Source organism: Suricata suricatta, chromosome 4 (genome assembly GCF_006229205.1).
Source record: "Suricata suricatta isolate VVHF042 chromosome 4, meerkat_22Aug2017_6uvM2_HiC, whole genome shotgun sequence".
Taxonomy (NCBI): domain Eukaryota; kingdom Metazoa; phylum Chordata; class Mammalia; order Carnivora; family Herpestidae; genus Suricata; species Suricata suricatta.
This window is the reverse complement of record NC_043703.1, coordinates 131,582,228-131,601,659: the sequence shown is the minus strand read 5'-3', so window position 1 is coordinate 131,601,659 and position 19,432 is coordinate 131,582,228. Positions and strand designations below refer to the sequence as shown.

The 19,432-nt window shown below is 44.1% G+C and overlaps 1 protein-coding gene and 1 non-coding gene across 2 annotated transcripts in view; both read left to right on the top strand.

The window, feature by feature from the left end:
• MTA3 (metastasis associated 1 family member 3) overlaps positions 1-19,432 on the top strand; it is a 218,107-nt gene that overhangs the window by 13,972 nt on the left and 184,703 nt on the right. The gene's annotated exons all lie outside the window — the stretch shown is intronic.
• Positions 5,720-5,850, top strand: LOC115290961. The gene has a single exon (XR_003908329.1). It is a non-coding gene; the product is annotated as a U8 small nucleolar RNA (small nucleolar RNA).

Genomic DNA, 19,432 nt, shown 5'->3' with positions numbered 1-19,432 from the left:
CCCCATGATGGGTATAGAGATTACTTAAAATTAGGAGCACTGGAATGGCTCATCGGTTAAGACCAACTTCCGCTCGGATCATGATCTCACTGTTTGTGAGTTCAAACCCCTCATCAGACTTTCTGCTGTCAGCACCTGCTTCAGATCATCTGTCTTCCTCTCTCTCTTCCCCTCCCCTGCTCACGTGCACACATACAGACACTCTGTCTCTCTCAAAAATAAATATTTTTAAATAAAATAAAATTAAAAATTTAGGCAGAACACTGTCCTTTTCATTAATACAAGCCAGTTTAGGAAACCCTTTGTCAGACTGGCTAATCTAGGCTGGCTTGTTGCCAGATAATTGTATCTGTTTCCTTCTAAGGCAGCTGAGTCAAGCTGTCCAAGTTCCTCATACAAATAGATAATTTACTAATCTTGCCAGCTCTGTGATAGAGGCTGACTGAGCAGTCTTCCTAATTTTAAACCCGACTGGGGAGACTGAGAGATAGTTAACAACCATGCTCCCTTCCTAATTTCAACATGCAATAGGATCATGAGGGGTTACTCCTGGAAGAATATAAGATATCTGTATCTTGAATTTGCGGGAAGAGTATAGTCAGAGCACTGTGGCATCCCCAGGAAGGTTGGGGTGGGTGAGTTGTGGCTCTTGGTATAAGGCTTGCTCTGGAATAATGTTATTCCAGTGGTCAGCCCCTCTGGAATAAGAGACATAAGCAAGCTGCTTAGCAGAACTGGAAACCCCATGCTTCTAGAAGGCTTGGGGAAGGGCAAGAAGCCAAGGTATAGTCTGAATAGTAGAAGAGAGATTAGACGGAGCTTCCATTCAACCCTTGGGTCCAAGCACAGGCAGAGGAAGGCAGAAGAGCCATGTTCTCCTGAAACACAGAGACCCACACTTACTGTGGGGGTTCATCAGACCCTCAAGGTACCTGACAGTCTCCTGGGAAATTTGCAAAGCAAACTGGGACCCTGCCAAGATTACCACTTCGTAGTGCTATACACATTTTCAAAACCACCTCCAAGGCTCAGCTACTTTGAATAGCCTGTCCCACTCTGGCTGCTGCATCCCCACCTAACAACCTGAAGCTTGTAAGACTTCCTGAACTAGGGTATAGTCAGACATTGGATAATAATTCATGGGACAATTTTTCCCTTCTCTGGAAATGTCCACAACACCGGGCTGGTGACCAGGGGTCTTGTTTCTTCCCCCTCCACCCCCCAGCTCCTGAGTAGAGCTGACTGATAGGGACTGACAGCTGGTCCAGCCAGGGACAGCCATGTTCTCTTGCCGATGGGTCTGGAGCGTCCAATGAATCAATAACAACCAAGCCTCGGGGTTTTGGGAACTGAATCCAGAGAATTGCCTTACGGAAAATGTCCAGGCACCAGCTGCTGAGGCCTCGTAGCTGTGCCAGTTCCCGTTCTTTCTGAGACTTTGTATCAAGCTCCTTTTTGTCAATTCTAAGAGTCACCCAGAGAAGCTTTCCACTAAGTGCTCAGTAATATATTCTTGCAACTGAAAGAAACTTAACTATGGAATTTATTAGCAGCATTTATGTGCAGTTACTATGCTAGGTCTGGAAATTTAAGATGCAAAGGTGAAATTTTTTATAAAGATTTTAGTTGTATGTAATCTCCATACCCCCACTGTGGAGCTCAAACTCACAACTCTGAGATCAAGTCACACGCTGTACAGACTGAGCCAGCCAGGCGCCCCATAAAGATGAATTTTTAATCAATCATTATTCTGAAAGGATTCATAGTTCAACCTACATTTTTTTAACTTGTTCTCAAAGTTCTAAATGTGGGCTGACGCAGGGTCTCCGCCTACCTCCCCACTGCTGGAATCTGGACAAAGCAATGGACCCACTTTGACCAGGAGATAAGACCATAGAAGATGGAGGAACCATAGGGAACCTGGCCTCTAAATAACCTCAAGAAGCGAAGTTACCCACTGACCTAAATGCTCATCTCAGATGTTATGCAAAAGAGAAATCAACTTCTTTGTTCTTTAAGTCACTGAATTTTGGGATTCTCTTTGGAACAGTAACTTAGAAACCCTCTCTCCCCACATCTACTACAATCACCTCTCCAGAAACAGAGACACTATGTAATGGCTGGAGGTGGCCAAGCTAGAGTACTTCTTCAGCCAGGGCATGCTGACTCTAGCAAAGATGACCATAGATCTAGACTGGAGGCTCTTCAAGCCATCAAAGTCACAAAAAAGTTCCTGGATTTTGTCGATTCTTTCTTTTGTCTGATTCCTCTCTTCCCTACACAACCCCTTTGGTTGGCCTCCTGAAAAAAAGTTTCATATTTGCCTGAAATGGTTACAACCATTGTTTTGGAAAGTTTAAGTCCCTCTTCATCCCTGTGTCTATCTTCGTATACCCTGACCCAAGATTTGTGCTAGAAGCAGATGCCTCCAATCTTTGGGTGGTGCTATTTTGTCTCAGAATCTGAAAGCACTATGCCCTAAAACTTGTATTTGAGCATTGGTGGAAGACAGAAAAAGAACTGTCCAGTTACTTTAAAAGAAAAAAATAAATAAAAGCACTTCTAGGCCTGAAGGCCAACTTGGAGGAAATCAATACTACATGATACTGAAGCACCAGTGGGTCTCTTGAGGGTGAAGCACTGTGGGTACCTCTAGTCCTATTGCATTTCCATTTCAACCTCTCTTTTGCCACTGAAAATAACAGCCATGTTATTGCTCTCCCAGGAAACCAGAGTACCCAGGGACTCCAGTGCCACCTGAGGAAGTCCATAGTTAGATAATCCCATCTAGACCTAGAAATCATTGCCCAGAACCAGTGATAACACCAATCTGATTGTAGGAGCTCCATTGCCCGGACAGTCCCAGAGAAAGGCAGGTGCAGGGGTAGCTGCCTGCCTCTGAAGCTGATTGTTTGCCCTTTCCTGGTATTTTTTCAGATACTCCCTAAGACGCAATTCTTCTTGAAGGGGAACCAACAGGCACCTGGTTATGCTAATTGTGGGACCCATTAAAACTGCATTGATTCAATAAATGATGGCAAGTGCCAAGATTAAAAAAAAAATCTTGGGGCACCTGACTGGCTCAGTTGGTAGAGCATGAGACTCTTGATCTCGAGGTCATGAGTTCAAGCCCCACATTAAGCACAGAACTTACTTTTTAAAAAAAACGAAATCTTGGCTAGAGTCAGCCAAGATTCATGGCTCTGCCTACATCCCACACTTCCCTAGGCCTCCAGGGTCCTGCCAAGATGATTAATGCATTCCTTGGAACATCTATTGGCCCTGCCAACACTCACTGTGCTCTGCCATGTGAACCCAGACAAATGACAGGCACCCTGAGGGCAGCTGCATTCACCCTCATCTCTAGGCCTCTTAGAAGATGGCCTGTGTTTCCGAGCTCCCCAACCCCATATCTGGACTGTGATTTATTTTGTTATTCTTCTAGTCAACATTTATTGAGAAATCCCTATGTGCCTGGCATTGTTGTATTATCTGAGAATACAGCACTGAACAAAACAAAGTCTCTGTAGTTTGGGAGCCTACATTCTAATGGAAAAACAGAAATGATCCAAAAAAAAGTAATATAAACATTCTACTACATACCTGACCAATACTCAAAACTGTGAAATCAAGTTTAATGATATATATTTTTAAAGTAAGTATATGTCGGGTGCTGATGAATGCTATGAAGAAAAAGTAGGGTTAGATAAGGTGGTCAAGGAAGCCCTCTGCATTCAGCAGACACCTCAGTAAAGTAAAGGGGCTAGGTGTGTGATTTTGGAGAAGAGAGAAAGAGGAGTGCAAAGGCCCTGAGGCAGCAACATGCTGAGTGTGTTGCAGGAATACTAAGGAGGCCTTCCTGGCTTTGTCTCATGTTAGTCATTCCCTTTCTTCCCTCCCTGCTTCTCGCTCCCTCCCTTTCTTCCTTCCTTTTCTGCTTCTTTTTCAAATGTTTTATTTATTTTGAGAGAGAGAGGAAATGCGGGCATGAGCAGGGGAGGGGCAGAGAGAGAGGGAGAGAGAAAATTCCAAGTAGGATCCATCAGTACCGAGTCAGATGAGGGGCTCAATCCCATGACCTGAGCCTAAATCAAGAGTCTGATGCTCAACCAACTGAGCCAATTAGGTGCTCCCTACTGTCTCTTATTTACTGAAAAGTACGTTGAATGTTTAGTTTGGAAAGAAAATAGCTGGATGTGGCCCTGAGAATATGCTCATATGCAGCTATGAGCCCCTAAGGCATAAATCCTCTTGACCTCCATGGTATTACAAAGATAATGCAGGTTTGAGGAGCCCAGGGAAGGCATATTGACTCAAACTTCAGTCTTCTTACGTCTTTCAAACACTTTTTCTTCTTCGTAAAAACAACAACAACAACAACAACTCTTTAATAAGTAAAAATGTCAGGACGCCTGGGTGGTTCAGTTGATTGAGCGTCTGACTTCAGCTCAGTTCATGATCTTGCAGTTTGTGAGTTCAAGCCCTGCATTGGGTTCTCTGCTGTCAGTGTAGAGTCTGCTTCGGAATTTCTGTCTCCCTCTCTCTCTCTGCCCCTCCCCTGCTCACACTCTCTCTCTCAAAAATGAATAAACATTTAAAAAATAAAATAAAGGGGCACCTGGGTGGCTCAGACTGGTTAGGCTTCTGACTTCGGCTCAGGCCATGATCTCACGTGGGTCTGGGCTCCGCATTGGGCTCTGTGCTGATAAGCTCAGAGCCTGGAGCCTGCTTCCAATTCTGTGTCTCCCTGTCTCTCTGCTCCTCCACCTCTCATGCTCTCTCTCTGTATCAGAAATAAATAAAACGTTAAAAAAATTTTTAAATAAAATAAAAATGTCAAAGTTCTTCTGCAGAGGGGTGCCTGGGGGGCTCAGTTGGTTAAGCAGCCGACTTCAGCTCAGGTCATGATCTCACGGTTTGTGAGTTTGAGCCCCACATCGGGCTCTGCGCTGACAGCTCAGAGCCTGGAGCCTGTCTTCAGATTCTGTGTCTCCCTCTCTCTCTGCCCCTCCCCCACTCATGCTCTGTTTCTCTCTGTTTCAATAATAAATTTTAAAATTAAAAAAAAAATTCTTCTGCAGAGTCCTAAGACTTCCTCTCCTTTGCTTGTTAGGGTGCATTCTCAGTGGGGGTTCATTATGCCCAGATCCTATCACTACATGTGAAAGATTCATTCTTCCATTAGATCTCTTCTTGGTTTCATGACTCTCCAGGCACCACGTATCTTTGTAGTGAGCCCCAGAAATTACCGATTTCTCTTGTAAAAGGAGCTTAGGTTTAAGAGATACACCTGGTCCTTTGAATTCTGGCTTTACCCCTGACTAGCTGTTTGATCATAGGAAAATCACCTACACTCTCTGAGCTTCAGGGTTTTTTTCTTTTTCCTTTTTCCTTTTTTTTTCCCCCCCTATCTTGGTCATTTTCAGGTTTTGGGGTTTTTAGGGGGTTTTTTTGTTGGCTTTTTTTGTTTTTAAGTAGTGAAGCCACTTAAAAAATGAATTACTATGCAAAACCTTAATGTCTTAGTAGCTAGAAGAGGCTCTGCTCAGGTTGAGGGGGGCTTGGAGCACACAGTTCTATGCACTAGGCATCCTCTTTACTCCCCTTACATCCTATTCCAGGCAGTCCCCAGAGGATCTCCACACATTAGGAGCTTCAGAGTGCTATTTGAAAATCCCAGCTCAAAAAAAAAAAAAAAAAGAAAAAAAATCACAGCTCATCATCAGGTAGGATAATCCTTACCCTATCCTCCTCCAGGAGGGCAGACTGGAACATGATGATTGTAGATTGCATGATGCGTGATTAGCGTCTCTGTGTGAAAAAAAAAGAAAAAGAAAATCACAGCTCTATCCACAGGAATTGGTACAACTCCACCACCCCCTGGCCTTGATCCCTCCTGCCCCAGGTCCTTACCTGTCCTTAGGTGCCAAGAGCAATATGATGACCTCGTATATCCCATGGGCAACTGAGAGCCAAGAGAGAAAGCCCTTCTGCACCTGACCTTACCCTGCGTCCCAGTTTTGATTGCCAATCTGAGGACTTACCAGTTTCCCAAGTGATTAACATCAAGAATAACCTCACTCATCAGGTGATTCTGCCTCCCATGCGTTCTGTTTCCTTTGCAAGATCTTAACTCTTGGCAAGTGGGTAGCAATGGTATGAGACTGCCAGTGTGAAGGATCAGCCGTATAACTGAAAAGCACCAGAGGAACTTCACACATCTGAACTTCCCTTTTAGATATCGGGTTATCAAGGCGAGGCACAGAATGGAGATGGGGCTGGTCAATGACTATATGGAGCAGGAGGCAAAGAAGATCTAAAAGATCCAAGCACTGCAAAAAAATAAACAAAAAACAAAAAACAAAACCAAACAAAAAACCCATCGTGGCACCTGCGTGACTCAGTCAGTTAGGTGCCTGACTTCGGCTCAGGTCATGATCTCACGGTTCCAGAGTTTGAGCCCTGCATTGGACTCTGTGCTGACAGCTCAGAGCCTGGAGCCTGCTTTGGATTCTGTGTCACCCTTTCTCTCTGACTTTCCCCCACTCACTCTCTATCTGTCTCTCTCTCAAAAATAAACTTAAAAAGAAAATTTTGTGTAATGCATCAATCCAAAAGAGGCAGAGAGGCAAAAACCTCACCATGAGATTGATATGGAAAAATCTGTTATAAGATGGCCGACAGGACTTGATAGCGAAATTCCAGTCCCCTACCGAAGACTCCCCTTCCGGGTTCGTCTTCCTGCTCTGCTTGCTGTAAGATTTAATAGATGGAGGCAGAGACTAGAGGAAAGAAAGAGACCAAGTTATGGAACCAAGAAAGCCTTTATTGGGATCTGCGATTCCCTGGTGAGGTTCCATGACCCCGGGAGTGGGGGGTCAGGGAAGTCGCGCCTGATAGGGGATGGGCGGGTTTTTTTTATGGGTGAGGGGGTTCTGGGTTTGATCTTGGGAGGGCAGATTATCAAATAAGGGCATTTCAGGGACGGGGCAGGATGGAATAGGTTGCCTCCTCTGTCAGGGTGATGGGAAGCTGGAGCTTCATGATTGGCTGTTTTCAAACTGGCGTGGGACATTCCAGGTCTGCAGGTGAGGGGTGGGGGTCGTTGGTGCACGGTGTTTTTCTCTAACCCACAGCAAAATGGCCGCTCGGTGGCCTTCTTAAGATAACTCTTACATTTGCCACCCGTGCCAAATTACTACTAATGCAGAATGTGGAAGTAGCAGACTATAAATTTGTCCCCCATGCTTGTGCTATGGGCTCAGACCTCTGGAGAGTGATCTCCTCTGAGCCCGCAGGTATACAATAAACCTCCTGTCTTCCAAGTCTGTGACTGCTGATTGTTTCTTCCGAGGGCGATCCAGACCAGGTTCCCTAACAAGATTATAACCAGAGGCAAATTACAACCAGCAATTCCTGTCCAATTGCTTTGTCCAATGTGGTAGCCACTCGCCACACGGAACTATTGAACACTTTAAATGTAGCCAGCCCAAATTGAGATGCATTGTAAGTGTAAAATATACAGTAGATTTCAAAGCCTTGGAACAAAAAGAAAGACTATAAACTAACATTTAAAAAAATTTTTTAAGTAAACTCTACACCCATTGTGGAGCTCAAACTCATAAACTCAAGATCAAGAGTCACATGCTTGGGGCGCCTGTGTGGCTCAGTTGGTTAAGCGTCTCACTCTTGATTTAGGCTCTCAGGTCATGATCTCTTAGTTCATGAGATAGAGCCCCAAATCAGGCTGTACCCTGAGCTTGCGTAGGACTCTGTGTCTCTCCCTCTCTCTCTCTGCCCCTCCCTTGCTTGCACATGCTCTCTATCTCTCAAAATAAATAAATAAACAGTAAAAAGAAGAGTCACATGGTCTACTGACTGAGCCAGCTAGGCACACCCCAAGTGTAAAACATTTTATTAGTAATTTTTATATTGATTACATATGATCCAATATAGTTTATAATGATTGTTTATACTGACTACATCGATTGTGTTGAAATTGATTGTATTTTGTATATTCTGGGTTATTAAACTATGTTATTAAAATAAACTTGGGGCATCTAGGTGGCTCAGTCGGTTAAGCGTCCGGCTTCAGCTCAGGTCATGATCTTGTGGTTCGTGGGTTCGAGCCCTGTGTTGGGCTCTGTGCTGACAGCTAGCTCAGAGCCTGGAACCTGCTTCAAATTCTGTCTCTCTCTCTCTCTCTCTCTGACCCTCCACTGCTCGCACTGTCTCTCTGTCTCTCAAAAATAAATAAAAACATTAAAAAAATGTTTAATAAAAATAAAATAAAATAAAATAAACTTTACCAGCAGTGCCTGGGTGGCTCAAGTGGTCAAACACCTGACTTTGTCTCAGGTTATGATCTTGCAGTGAGGAGCCTCCTTGGGAATCTCTGTTTCTCACCTCTTTTTGCCTCTCCCCTGCTCAAGCTCACTCTTTCTCTCTTTCTCTTTCAAAATAAATAAATAAACTTTACCTATCTCTTTTTAGTTTTTCTTAATGTTTATTTATTTTTGAGAGGAGGAGAGCATGAGCAGAGAAGGGGCAGAGAGAGAGGGAAGACAAAGGATCTGATGCAGGGTTTGTGTGGTCGGCACAAAGCCTGATGTGGGACTGGAACTCACAAACTGTGAGATCATGACCTGAGCTGAAGCCAGATGCTTAACTAATTAAGCCACTCAACTGCCCCTCATTTTAATTTTTTAGAAATGTTTTTGTTTAATGTTTATTTTTGAGAGAGAGAGAGAGCATGAGGGGGGGAGAGACAGAATCCAAAACAGGCTCCCGGCTCTGAGCTCTCAGCACAGAGCCTGATACAGGCCTCAAACCTAGGAACAGCGAGAACATGACCTGAGCCAAAGTCAGACGCTTAACCAACCGAGCCACCCAGGCGTCCCTACTTTTTTTAATGTGGCTACTAGAAAATTTTAAATTGCATGTATGGCTTACGTATGGGTAGTGGTGGTCTAGACTCTAGGCCCTAGAGGGACCTCTTCAGGTCAGGAAACAAAGCAGTGGGGACCATTTCAGAAGTTACCAGAACTCTTATCCTCAATGGGAAGGCAACGCTCAAGAGGAACACCCTCTCAGCCTTCTTCTCAGAAGTAGCTCAGATGGAATCTCTCTGCCTAGTTTGCTTGGTGGAAGGCCCTGACATGTTTGAGAAGATTCTGAAGGTGGGGAGCAGATTCCCGTGGGACAGTCCCCTTTACTCACAGTGAGCCTGAAAAAGGCCCCATCACTGACTCCTCCAATACACTCCAGTGCCCACTCTGTTACTTCATGGATGATTAGTTTCAGTTGCATGTAATAGACAAAACCCCAAATAACAGTAGTATAAATAAGATAGGGCTCTACTTCTCTCTTAAAGAAAAAAAATTTTTTTAAGTTTATTTAAGTAATCTCTATGCCCAACATGGGGATCCAATTCACAACCCCAAGACCAAGAGTCACATGCTGTTCTGACTGGGTCAGCCAGGCACTGGGGGAAAAACATCTTTAAGAGATACAAACTTCTGTCTTGTTTTGCAACTTTTTGGGGGGGACTTAGTCTGTTATATGCAATAAAACCTAATGAGAAGCATTGCATGGATTTCTAACAGATATCGTGGACCATGAGGCAATAAGCTTAATAGAGCAGAAAGATAGAAGGAACTGAGGTCCTGGGGCACCCGGGTGACTCAATCAGTTAAGTGTCCACCTCTTGGTTTCAGCTCAGATCATGATCTCACCATTTGTGGGCTTGAGCCACACATCAGACTCTGCACTGGCAACACAGAGAGCTTAGGATTCTCTCTCTCCCTCTCTATGCCCCTTCCCTGCTCCAGCTCTGTCTCTCAAAATAAATAAATAAACATTAAAAAATAAAAAGGCACTCAGGTCCTGAATAACAATGGAGCTATCACTGGTTTATTGTCTCATGGTTCAAGAGGTCTATTAGAACTTCAAGTTCCAGGCAGAAGAAAGCTGAAAAGAGAGGAAATAAGATCTTTTCTTTCTTTTTAGGGAGACTCCCCAAAAGTACCCTATAATGCTTCCACCTGCATTTCATTGGTCAGAATTGGTCACATGGTACACTAACTTCGAGAGACACTTGGAAATGCCTTAAAAATTTTTTTTAATGTATATTTATTTTTGAGTGAGAGAGAGAGAGAGAATGTGAGCAAGGGAGGGAGGGCAGAGAGAGGAAGACACAGAATCTGAAGCATGCTCTAGGCTCTGAACTGTCAGCACAGAGCCCAATGCAGGGTTCGAATTCACAAACTGTGAGATTGTGACCTGAGCTGTAGTCAGACACTTAACTGAGACACCCAGGCACCCCGGGAAATGCCTTTGAGAAAAATGACTTACTACCTTGAATAAAATCATAGTTCTGTCACTAAGAAAAGGCAAATGAATACTGGAGTAACACATTTGTACCTATTGATGAACTGCATCATTCTGAAAGGACCCACAGAATCATCCTGCACTTCTAGCAAGAGCATGTAGATAAAAGATAGGCTATAGAGCATTGACCCTCCAAAGGTATCCCCTTCACGCCTCACGTTTGAGCACAGCACAGGTATGCCAATCAGTGGCTTTACTGGCTCATGTAATCAAACTGCAAGAAGGGCAGGAGCAGCCGGCCTCAGAGACAACTGGAATCAGACACCCAAATGCCACCTTCTCCCTGCATTATCTGCATTTTTCCTTCCTGCCGAAGACTGGCTCTTTCTGCTCAGCTGGGAATTTGTCAACCAAATTAGCCTTGAGCCTTTCTTTTACCACTAGGAAGGATCTGTACCTTCCTTCCTCTATGGCTGGAAATTTCAAAATGCCAAAAAAAGGACTCTAGATGGTCGAGCGTGCATCACATGTCCTGTCCAGTCACAGGGGTTGAGTGGGGTGAAGGAGGAGACGGGGTCCAGCTGTGCACAGACAAAATAACGCCCATTACAGCCAATAGTGGGCATTAGCTTCGTAGTAGAAGCTAACTTTTGCTAAAATGAGAAGTGAAAATGATGTGAGTAGAACAAGTGTTTTCCTTTTATTGTGAATCATCCCCCCAATTTGATATATGCCTTTTAGTTTTAGCCATTCAATGAACACTGCAAAGCACCCATTTTGTACTAAACTCCTGTACCCTGAAGTATCCTTTTTTTCATAGTAACAGTTGATTAGTTTATAGCTTTTGCTAAATCCATCTCAGTCCTAAGGATATACTTCAGCCTCTTGATAGGATTTAGGCATTCTCCAGTTCTTCTCTGTAATACCTATTCTAGCCACTTCTCCCATTGAGGCCCTTACCCAGATGACTGCTGTCGATGGCTCAGTGGTTGTAAATAACAGTAGCGTGCTCAGATCGGCTTAGGCGAAAAGGAAGACAGAGCCATGGGTCCAAAAAACAGGCCTTGGGAGGGAAATCCGGAAATGGAGGGCTGTGAGGAGCTGCTAAAATTTCAAAACGGGTGTACTCCTAGATCAACGGGTGTACACAAATTCACAAGTACTTGTCACACTCCACATTCTTGGGTAACTGACTCCCCTGAGTCAGGGGTCTTTCCCTTCTTCCCCGTCAATGACAAACATGGACCTGATCCCAGCTCTGTGCAGGGGATTGGAGTGTGGGTGAGTTCTCAGAAAATGTAGGTTGGGGTGCCTGGGTGGCTCAGTTGGTCAGGTGTCTGATTCTTGATTTTGGCTCAGGTTATGATCTCTGGGTCATGAGTTCGAGCCCCATGTTGAAACTGAGCTCTGCTCTCAGCTGGGAGCCTGCTTGGGATTCTTTCTCTCCCTCTCTCCCCATCACATGCCACATGCACTCTCTCTCTCTCTCAAAATAAACATTTAAAATTTTTTATGTTTATTTTACTTTTGAGAGAGAGAGAGAGAGAGACAGTGCAAGTGGCTGGGAGAGGCAGAGAGAGAGGGAGACACAGAATCTGAATCAGGCTCCAGGCTCTGAGCTGTCAGAACAGAGCCCAGTGTAGGGCTCGAAACCATGAACTGTGATATCATGACCTGAGCTGAAGTCGATGCTCAACTGTCTGAGTCACTCAGGTGCCCCAAAATAAATAAACATTTAAAAGAAAAAAAAAAAGAAAATGTAGGTCACGGGCTTATATTATTATAATTTTCTTCTTTTTTTTCTATTTTTTAATGTTTTTTTATTTATTTTTGAGAGACAGAGAGAGACAGCACGAGCAGAGGAGGGTCAGGAGAGAGGGAGACACAGAATCTGAAGCAGGCTTCAGGCTCTGAGCTAGCTGACACGGGGCTCGAACCCATGAACCGTGAGATCATGACTTGAGCTGAAGCCAGAAGCCGGACGCTTAATGGACTGAGCCACCCAGGTGCCCCATTATAATTTTCTTCAAATGTGGTCCTCAAATGTGAAGAGAATGATACTGAACACCAAAGACCACCTTGTCCATTTCTTGCCTGGCTACTTGGCAATAGCTGGTAATTGACAACCAATCCTTTGATCAACACAATGGTTTGAGTAGGTCTCACAGAGAGTAGAGGCCTCTAGTACCCCAGGTCCATGTGATAATAGCTGTAGAAAACAGCCTGGTCATGTGACCATCAAGATTTTTAATCCCAGAAGAGTTATGCTCAAGTGAATTCTCAAGTGAATTAACTAATGTCACTTGATTTATGGATTTGTGACATTGTAACAAGAAGAGACACATATGAAAAAATGCTAGATTCTTAGCTCATTCTATAATTTCCCCCCTAGTAATCCTCTCTATTTCTATGGTTTTAACTGTCACCTGTAGAGAAAAGACCCATAAATCTTTATCATAGCTTTCTGCTGTTCACTCAGCTCTAGATAGAATATTTCCAACCAAGCTGGATATTGCTATAAATACTCCAAATTTATTATGACCGAAATAAAACTATCCTCCCCTTCAAATCCATGTTTACCACGTAACCAAACAAGCACTTGATGGCATTTCCCTCTAACTACTGCCAAGCCTCCCTATATCTTTTCCTTCTGTCTCCTATCTCTAACCCACAACTGCCTTTTTTGGTTAAGCACTGTTCTGTCTTGTCTGGACAATTGTAGTGGCCTCCTCCCTAACTTCCTAACTTGTTCTCTGTCTTCCGGTTCATTGTCCATGGTAGAATCAGACTATCTTATTAAAAACACAAATCCACTGTCGCTCTCTACATTGAAAACTCCTTGATCACCTACAGAGTAAACCCCAGTTTTCTTAGCCAGCAAGACTCTTGATTTTCTAATTTTTGCTTGTCCAGCTTCATCTCCCATTGTGCACCAGGCATTATAACCTCACTCCTTCCTTCCGCCACATTAAATGTCGATTCCTCACTCTTCCCAATGCAAGTATTTGCCGACCTGGACGCCGGAGTGTACATTCCATGAACAGAAATGTAATGTGCAGTAATGAAGCTGTGCGCCCCGGTGCCAAGGGAACACAGAGGAGCATCCATCAGCCTTTGTGCTTGAGAAAGAGGTACTTCTGGCCGCAAATAAGAATGGCCTGGTGGAGTCAAAGGGTGACAATCAGTTACTACAAAGGCTAGGAGTTAGAGGAGCACAAGGGTAGCTCTGACGGTGTTTAGCATCTCAGCGTGGTTAGCAGAGCAAGTACAGTCAGGGGAGGGAGATGGGGGACTGAAGGTGGTTCTGACTAAGCCAAACTTGGGGGGGAAGCAGTGGAGCATGTTAGGGGAGTGGCTCAAGAGATTTGCAAGACAAAGAGATCCCTCTGGAGATAGAAAGAACCTAAGAAAATGCCAGGCTTTGTTACCACTTCAGGAGAGAAATGCTCTGGAGGAACAACCGGGACCACGAAGGCCATGCTTCTGGGACAGAGGGACAGGTGGGAGTTCCCAGATAGACTTGAGGTGTTGGAGGGGAGGTGGGACGTGTGCACACAGGGAGGGATGCCAAGGAGGAATCTGATTTCCTATGTGTAAAATTAGAGCATAAAGCCTACATCATTAGAGAAAATGCGCAAAGCTTTGTGTCTGGTGTATGACAGATTTTTGAGAGGGCTTAACGTCTACAAACCATTTTCAATAGATGGCATTATGATCGTCAGATGTTTCGGATACAAGAGCAGTAGCTTACAGACGTGAAGATCGAAGCCCGGGGGTTTCAGCACCCCAAGTCAGTGAGGGGTGGAGCTGAGATTCCAGACCTGGCCTTCTGCCCCGACACCTGTGCCTTCACTGTCTCCCGGCAGTTGGGAGGACTTCCACCCAATAATTCTATGTATTGAAATTCCTTTAAGCAGAGTATCCTAAATCTGCTCCCCAAGAAAAATTCAAAGAAGTGAAGGAAGGGCTCAATATCACACTAATCACAATGATAATAGTACTACTTAAAAGAAGCTTCCATGTGCCATTCCTGAAAAGGTGATTGGTATATTCCAGAATTCATTCTGCCGATAACCTGGTGGGGGGAAGGAATGAGAGAGGGAAAACCTTATAGTTTTAATAAAAGACCATTAAGTTCAGCTAATTGCAATGACAATGGAGGCGCCTGGTGATTGCCGGCACTTAAATCGTAAATGGAAAACAGGAGGGCACCTTGGATGTCTCCATTGTTACATGCTAATGAAGTGGCTCCACTCAAACAAAGGCAGTCAGGAGATTAGTGGAGGGTGTGGCCTGGTCCCACACTGGGAGAGAAGTCTGTGTAGGATGCTGGCAGTCCTGGGCCCTGAATTAGGATGCCTTCCTCTCTCCTGCTTGGCTTTGTGAAACCTGAAGCAAGAGCCTGCATTTCTCTGTACCTCTGTGGTTTTTGGTTTTGTTTTTTAAATAAAATGTGTAGAATCAAGTCTAGGGGTGGCCACTGCCCGCAGTTTAACCTGCCAAGTAGATTTTGATCATCTTTTTTCCCCAGTCATACCAAAAAAGAGACAGATTTTATAGGTCTAAGGTGGGGTCTGGAGTCTAGGAAAAAAGAAAAACAAGGAGAAAACAAATTGCCTTGTGGTCCTGATAATCAGCCGGGTTTGGAGCCCTTTGAAACAGTGGAGGGACAGGCCCAAACAACTGTGGTGTTACAATAGTGTGATGAAGGGTTTGTGCCCTGAGGAGGACTTTTGTCAAAACTGTGAGTTTACTTCAGTGGAGGCAAAGAGAGGGAAGGCCAGGTCCTGAGAATGTGGATGTGGGAGGTCAAGGCTAAGTCAGGCCCGAGGGGTTCAAGGTGCTGGTGGGTTGAGTACCTGAAGAAGCTTGGGACAGGAGATTAAGAAGGGACAATTGGGGACAGAGTTTTTAAATTAATTAATGTATTTATTTTTTTAATTTTTTTTCAAAAACGATTTTTAATTTGAGGGGCACCCGGATGGCTCAGTTGATTGAGCATCCAACTTCAGCTCAGGGCGTGATCTCACGGTTTGTAAGTTCGAGCCCCACATCAGCTCACTGCTGTTAGTGCAAAGCCTGCTTCAGATCCTCTGTTCCCTCCTTCTCTGCCCCTCCCCTGCTCACACTGTCTCTCTCTTTCTCTCAAAAATAAATATTTAAAGAAAAACTAAAAAGACCTAATTTTTAAGTAATCTCTACACCCAATGTGGGCCGAAACTCACAAACCCAAGATCCAGAATCACATGCTCTGCTGGCTGAGTAAGGCACCCCAGGGAAAGATTTTAAAGGACTATCCTTGAATACTGTGCTAAGAAATCTATCTTACTTAATTGCAGAGATCCTGAAGAACCCGTGACAATAATTTTTTTTATGCACACAATACCTTTGACAGCATAGTAGATGAGAAGGACTTTCTCCAATACAGCTTCAAATTAGGTTCACTCATTAAATCAGTTAAGTATTTCTAGATTATCATCTGCCTGCCAGGTGCTCTTTTGGACCTTGAGGAGACATCAGTCGACAATATAGACAGACAAACATACCTATCCTCAAAGGGCTTACGTTTTCAATGGAAGGAACGGATAACAAATAAGTGAAATATGTAGTATGTCAGATAGAATAAAGCAGGAGGAAGCAATGGGGAGTCCTGGGGAGTTGGGTAGAAGTTACAATTTTAAATAGAATGGCAGGAAGCCGGTATGAGAAGGTACTGTTTGAGCTAAGATGTTAGCAGCTGAGGGAGGGAGTGTTGGGGCCTAAGCAGAATTGCAAAGGCCGTGAAGCTGGTGAATGTATGGTATAGCCAGGGAATAACCAGGAGACCGCATGGCTGAGCCCCAGTGAGCTGGGAGACAGGCAAAGAACCATAGCAGAGAATAAAGGGTGGAGGTATAAATCAGAGGTGTAGGATCTTGTAGCCACTTGTAGGGATTCAGTTATTCCTTCCTTCTCTCTCTTGGGTAATTAATGAATAATTCAGAATGGAAGTGAATCTAAGTCAATCAGCAAGTCAAGAACAGAATATGAAGAAGGCTCTTAAAACCACCTCTCACTTGGACTACTGAAAAAGCATTCTGTGGGGCGCCTGGCTGGCTCAGTCAGTAGAGCATGGGACTCTTGATCTTGAGTTTGTGAGTTCAAGTTCAATTGGGTGTACAGATTACTTAAAAAAAAAAAAAAAAAACCCTGGGGCACCTGGGTGGCTCATTCGGTTTGACATCCGACTCTTGATTTTGGCTCAGGTCATGATCTCTGCTCAGGTCATGATTTCAAAGTTATGAGATCAAGCCCAGTATTGTGCTCTGTGCTGGGCATGGGACTTGCTTGGGATTCTCTCTCCCTCTCCCTCTGCCCCTCTCCCCCTCAAAACAAAATACAAGTAAATTTTTTTAAGCTTTCTGTAATAACTGGACTTAAAAATGCTTTCTGTAACTAGACTTAAGCAGGCCAGATCCAAAGACCCAGAGAGACCTCCACAGAACCAGCCAAGAGGGTCCCTGGCTTAGCACAGGATAGAAATCAAACTTGAGCCAGGAAGAAGTTAAAACAGAGTTTATGGAACCGAGTGAGTGATAGAGCATAGGAGACAGAGTGTCTGAGAGACCCTGAAAGGAAAGGAGGGGAGAATGAGTCTCATCATCACTTGGGGTTAGAGGTTTTTATTGGAAAGGGGTCCACGGTACATGTTCCTTCAGGATTCCAGGGTAGAGTCCAAGCAAAACTGACTATCTAGTGAACAATAGATGTTATTCCATAAATTACCAAAGGTAGGGGTTATTGATGCCAGGGTCGAGTGAGGTTTGTTCGAGGCTCATGTCCTGGAAAGTGTTTGGGATCCAGTTCTTTTTAGATGTTGTCAGGTATTCGGGGACCTCGAATGAAACTCGGACAATGATTAACTTTCTTGTCTACCCCCTGGAGCAAGAACATAACTTCTTTGGTTTATTCAGATGCAAGATGAAATAGAGAACATGAGTAAATAGAGGTTAGCAGAAAAGCAGCAGAGCCAGAGCCCTTCTAAAGCTGGAGTCCGTTTAGCTTCCCGTCTTACTTGCGTTAATCTAGCCCTTCTCAGATTTGTGCTCCTTGCTGCTCCAGAGACCGTTTCTAAGATGCTTGTCACATCCTTGCTTAAAACCTTTCAGAAGCTCCCTGTGGTCTCCATGCAAAAAAGTTTCATCTCAGTCTGGAGTCCACTGGCATTTGTGATCTGATATCTTCTTAGCTATATTACTCAAGTTTTTTGTTTTGTTTCATTTGTTTGGGTTTTTTGGTTTATAGAAGCTAACTAACCTAAGTTAGTTTAAGGGGAAAAATGTATTATTAAGGAGAGGGCGGTGTCACAAACTCAGGGGTGGAATGAGGCTGTATCTCAGGAAGAGGAAACTGGGGTGTGCTAGAAGGTTGGGGAGGTTCTGATTTCCCCCTCTGCCTCAGTGTCTTCCCTCACCTCTCTGCCAAGCAGCCCATCGGGTCCTGGATGGGTGCAAGGGAAAGGGGTGCAGTCCCAACACCCAAGAGAAGTGACAATTTTTGAACTGATATACTTGACTGCAGAAAGTTCTACTTTATCATTTTGTGTCTATGTCATTGTTTTTTTTCTCTCTTAAATAAAAAATGTTTTTTTTTAATTTTTTTTTTGGTTTATTTATTTTTGAGACAGAGAGAGACAGAGTACAAGCGGGGGAGGGGCACAGAGAGAGCGGGAGACACAGAATCTGAAACAGGCTCCAGGCTCTGAGCTGCCAGCACAGAACCTGATGCTGGGCTCGAACCCACGGACAATGAGATCATGACTTGAGCTGAAGTTGGACACTTAGCCAACTGAGCCACCCAGGCGCCCCTAAAAAATGTTTCTGATGGGGGTGGCTGGATGGCTCAGTCGGTTAAGTGTCCAACTCTTGGTTTCTGCTCAGGTCGTGATCTTGCAGTTCTGTGAGTGCGTGCAAGCCCCACGTCAAGTATGGAGCCTGCTTAGGATTCTCTTTCTCTGTCTTTCTGCCTCTTCCCTGCTTGCACTCTCTCTCTCTCAAAATAAATAAATAAACTTTAAGGATTAAATAAGTCTTATAGGGAGCCTGGGCACTTCATAGGGTGATGCTATTTTAGCCCACGCTCAATTGTCAGTTCTGCAGGTCTAGAAACTTAATAGATTTATGCTTAACTCACAGGAGACTGTGGCATAAATAAAAATGCCAATTTTTTAAAGTTTAGCCACTACTATACTTCTTAGTTAAACACAAACATAATCATGTTAGCTCCCCAGTGCCTATAGGCACCATGTGATTAGGTCAAAGTCTTTAGCAATCTGGCCTTGGACCGACTTTGCAGTTGGTTCTTATATGCCATGTGGGTCCTTTCTATGTGCTTCTTCCTTTGTCTGAATGTCCTTTCTGAATCTTTACCAGGCAAAATCCTCATTTTAATTGAAGGTTTATTACCTTCTCTCTCTTTTTTTAATGTGTATTTATTTAATTTTTTAAAATTTCTTTTACATTTATTTATTTTTGAAAGAGAGAGACAGAGTGTGAATAGGGGAGGGCCAGAGAGAGAAAGAGACACAGAATCTGAAGCAGGCTCCAGGCTGTGAGCTAGCGGTCTACACAGAGCCTGACGCGGGGCAGGAACCCACAAACCATGAGATCATGACCTGAGCTGAAGCCAGATGCTTAACTGGTTGACTGAGCCACCCAGGCACCCCAATGTTTGTTTGTTTATTTATTTATTTATTTTTAAGTAGTTTATTGTCAAATTAGTTTCCATACAACACTCAGTGCTCTTCCCCACAAGTGCCCTCCTCCATCACCACCACCTCTTTCCCCCCCCACTTCAACCCTCAGTTTGTTTTCAGTATTCATTAGTCTCTCAAGTTTTGCGTCCCTGTCTCTCCCCAACTCTCTTTCCCTCTTCCCCTCCCCCTGGTCCTCCATTAGGTTTCTCCTGTTCTCCTGTTAGACCTATGAGTGCAAACATATGGTATCTGTTCTTCTCTGCCTGACTTATTTCGCTTAGCATGACACCCTCGAGGTCCATTCACTTTCCTTCAAATGGCCAGATTTCATTCTTTCTCATTGGCATGCAGTACTCCATTATATATATA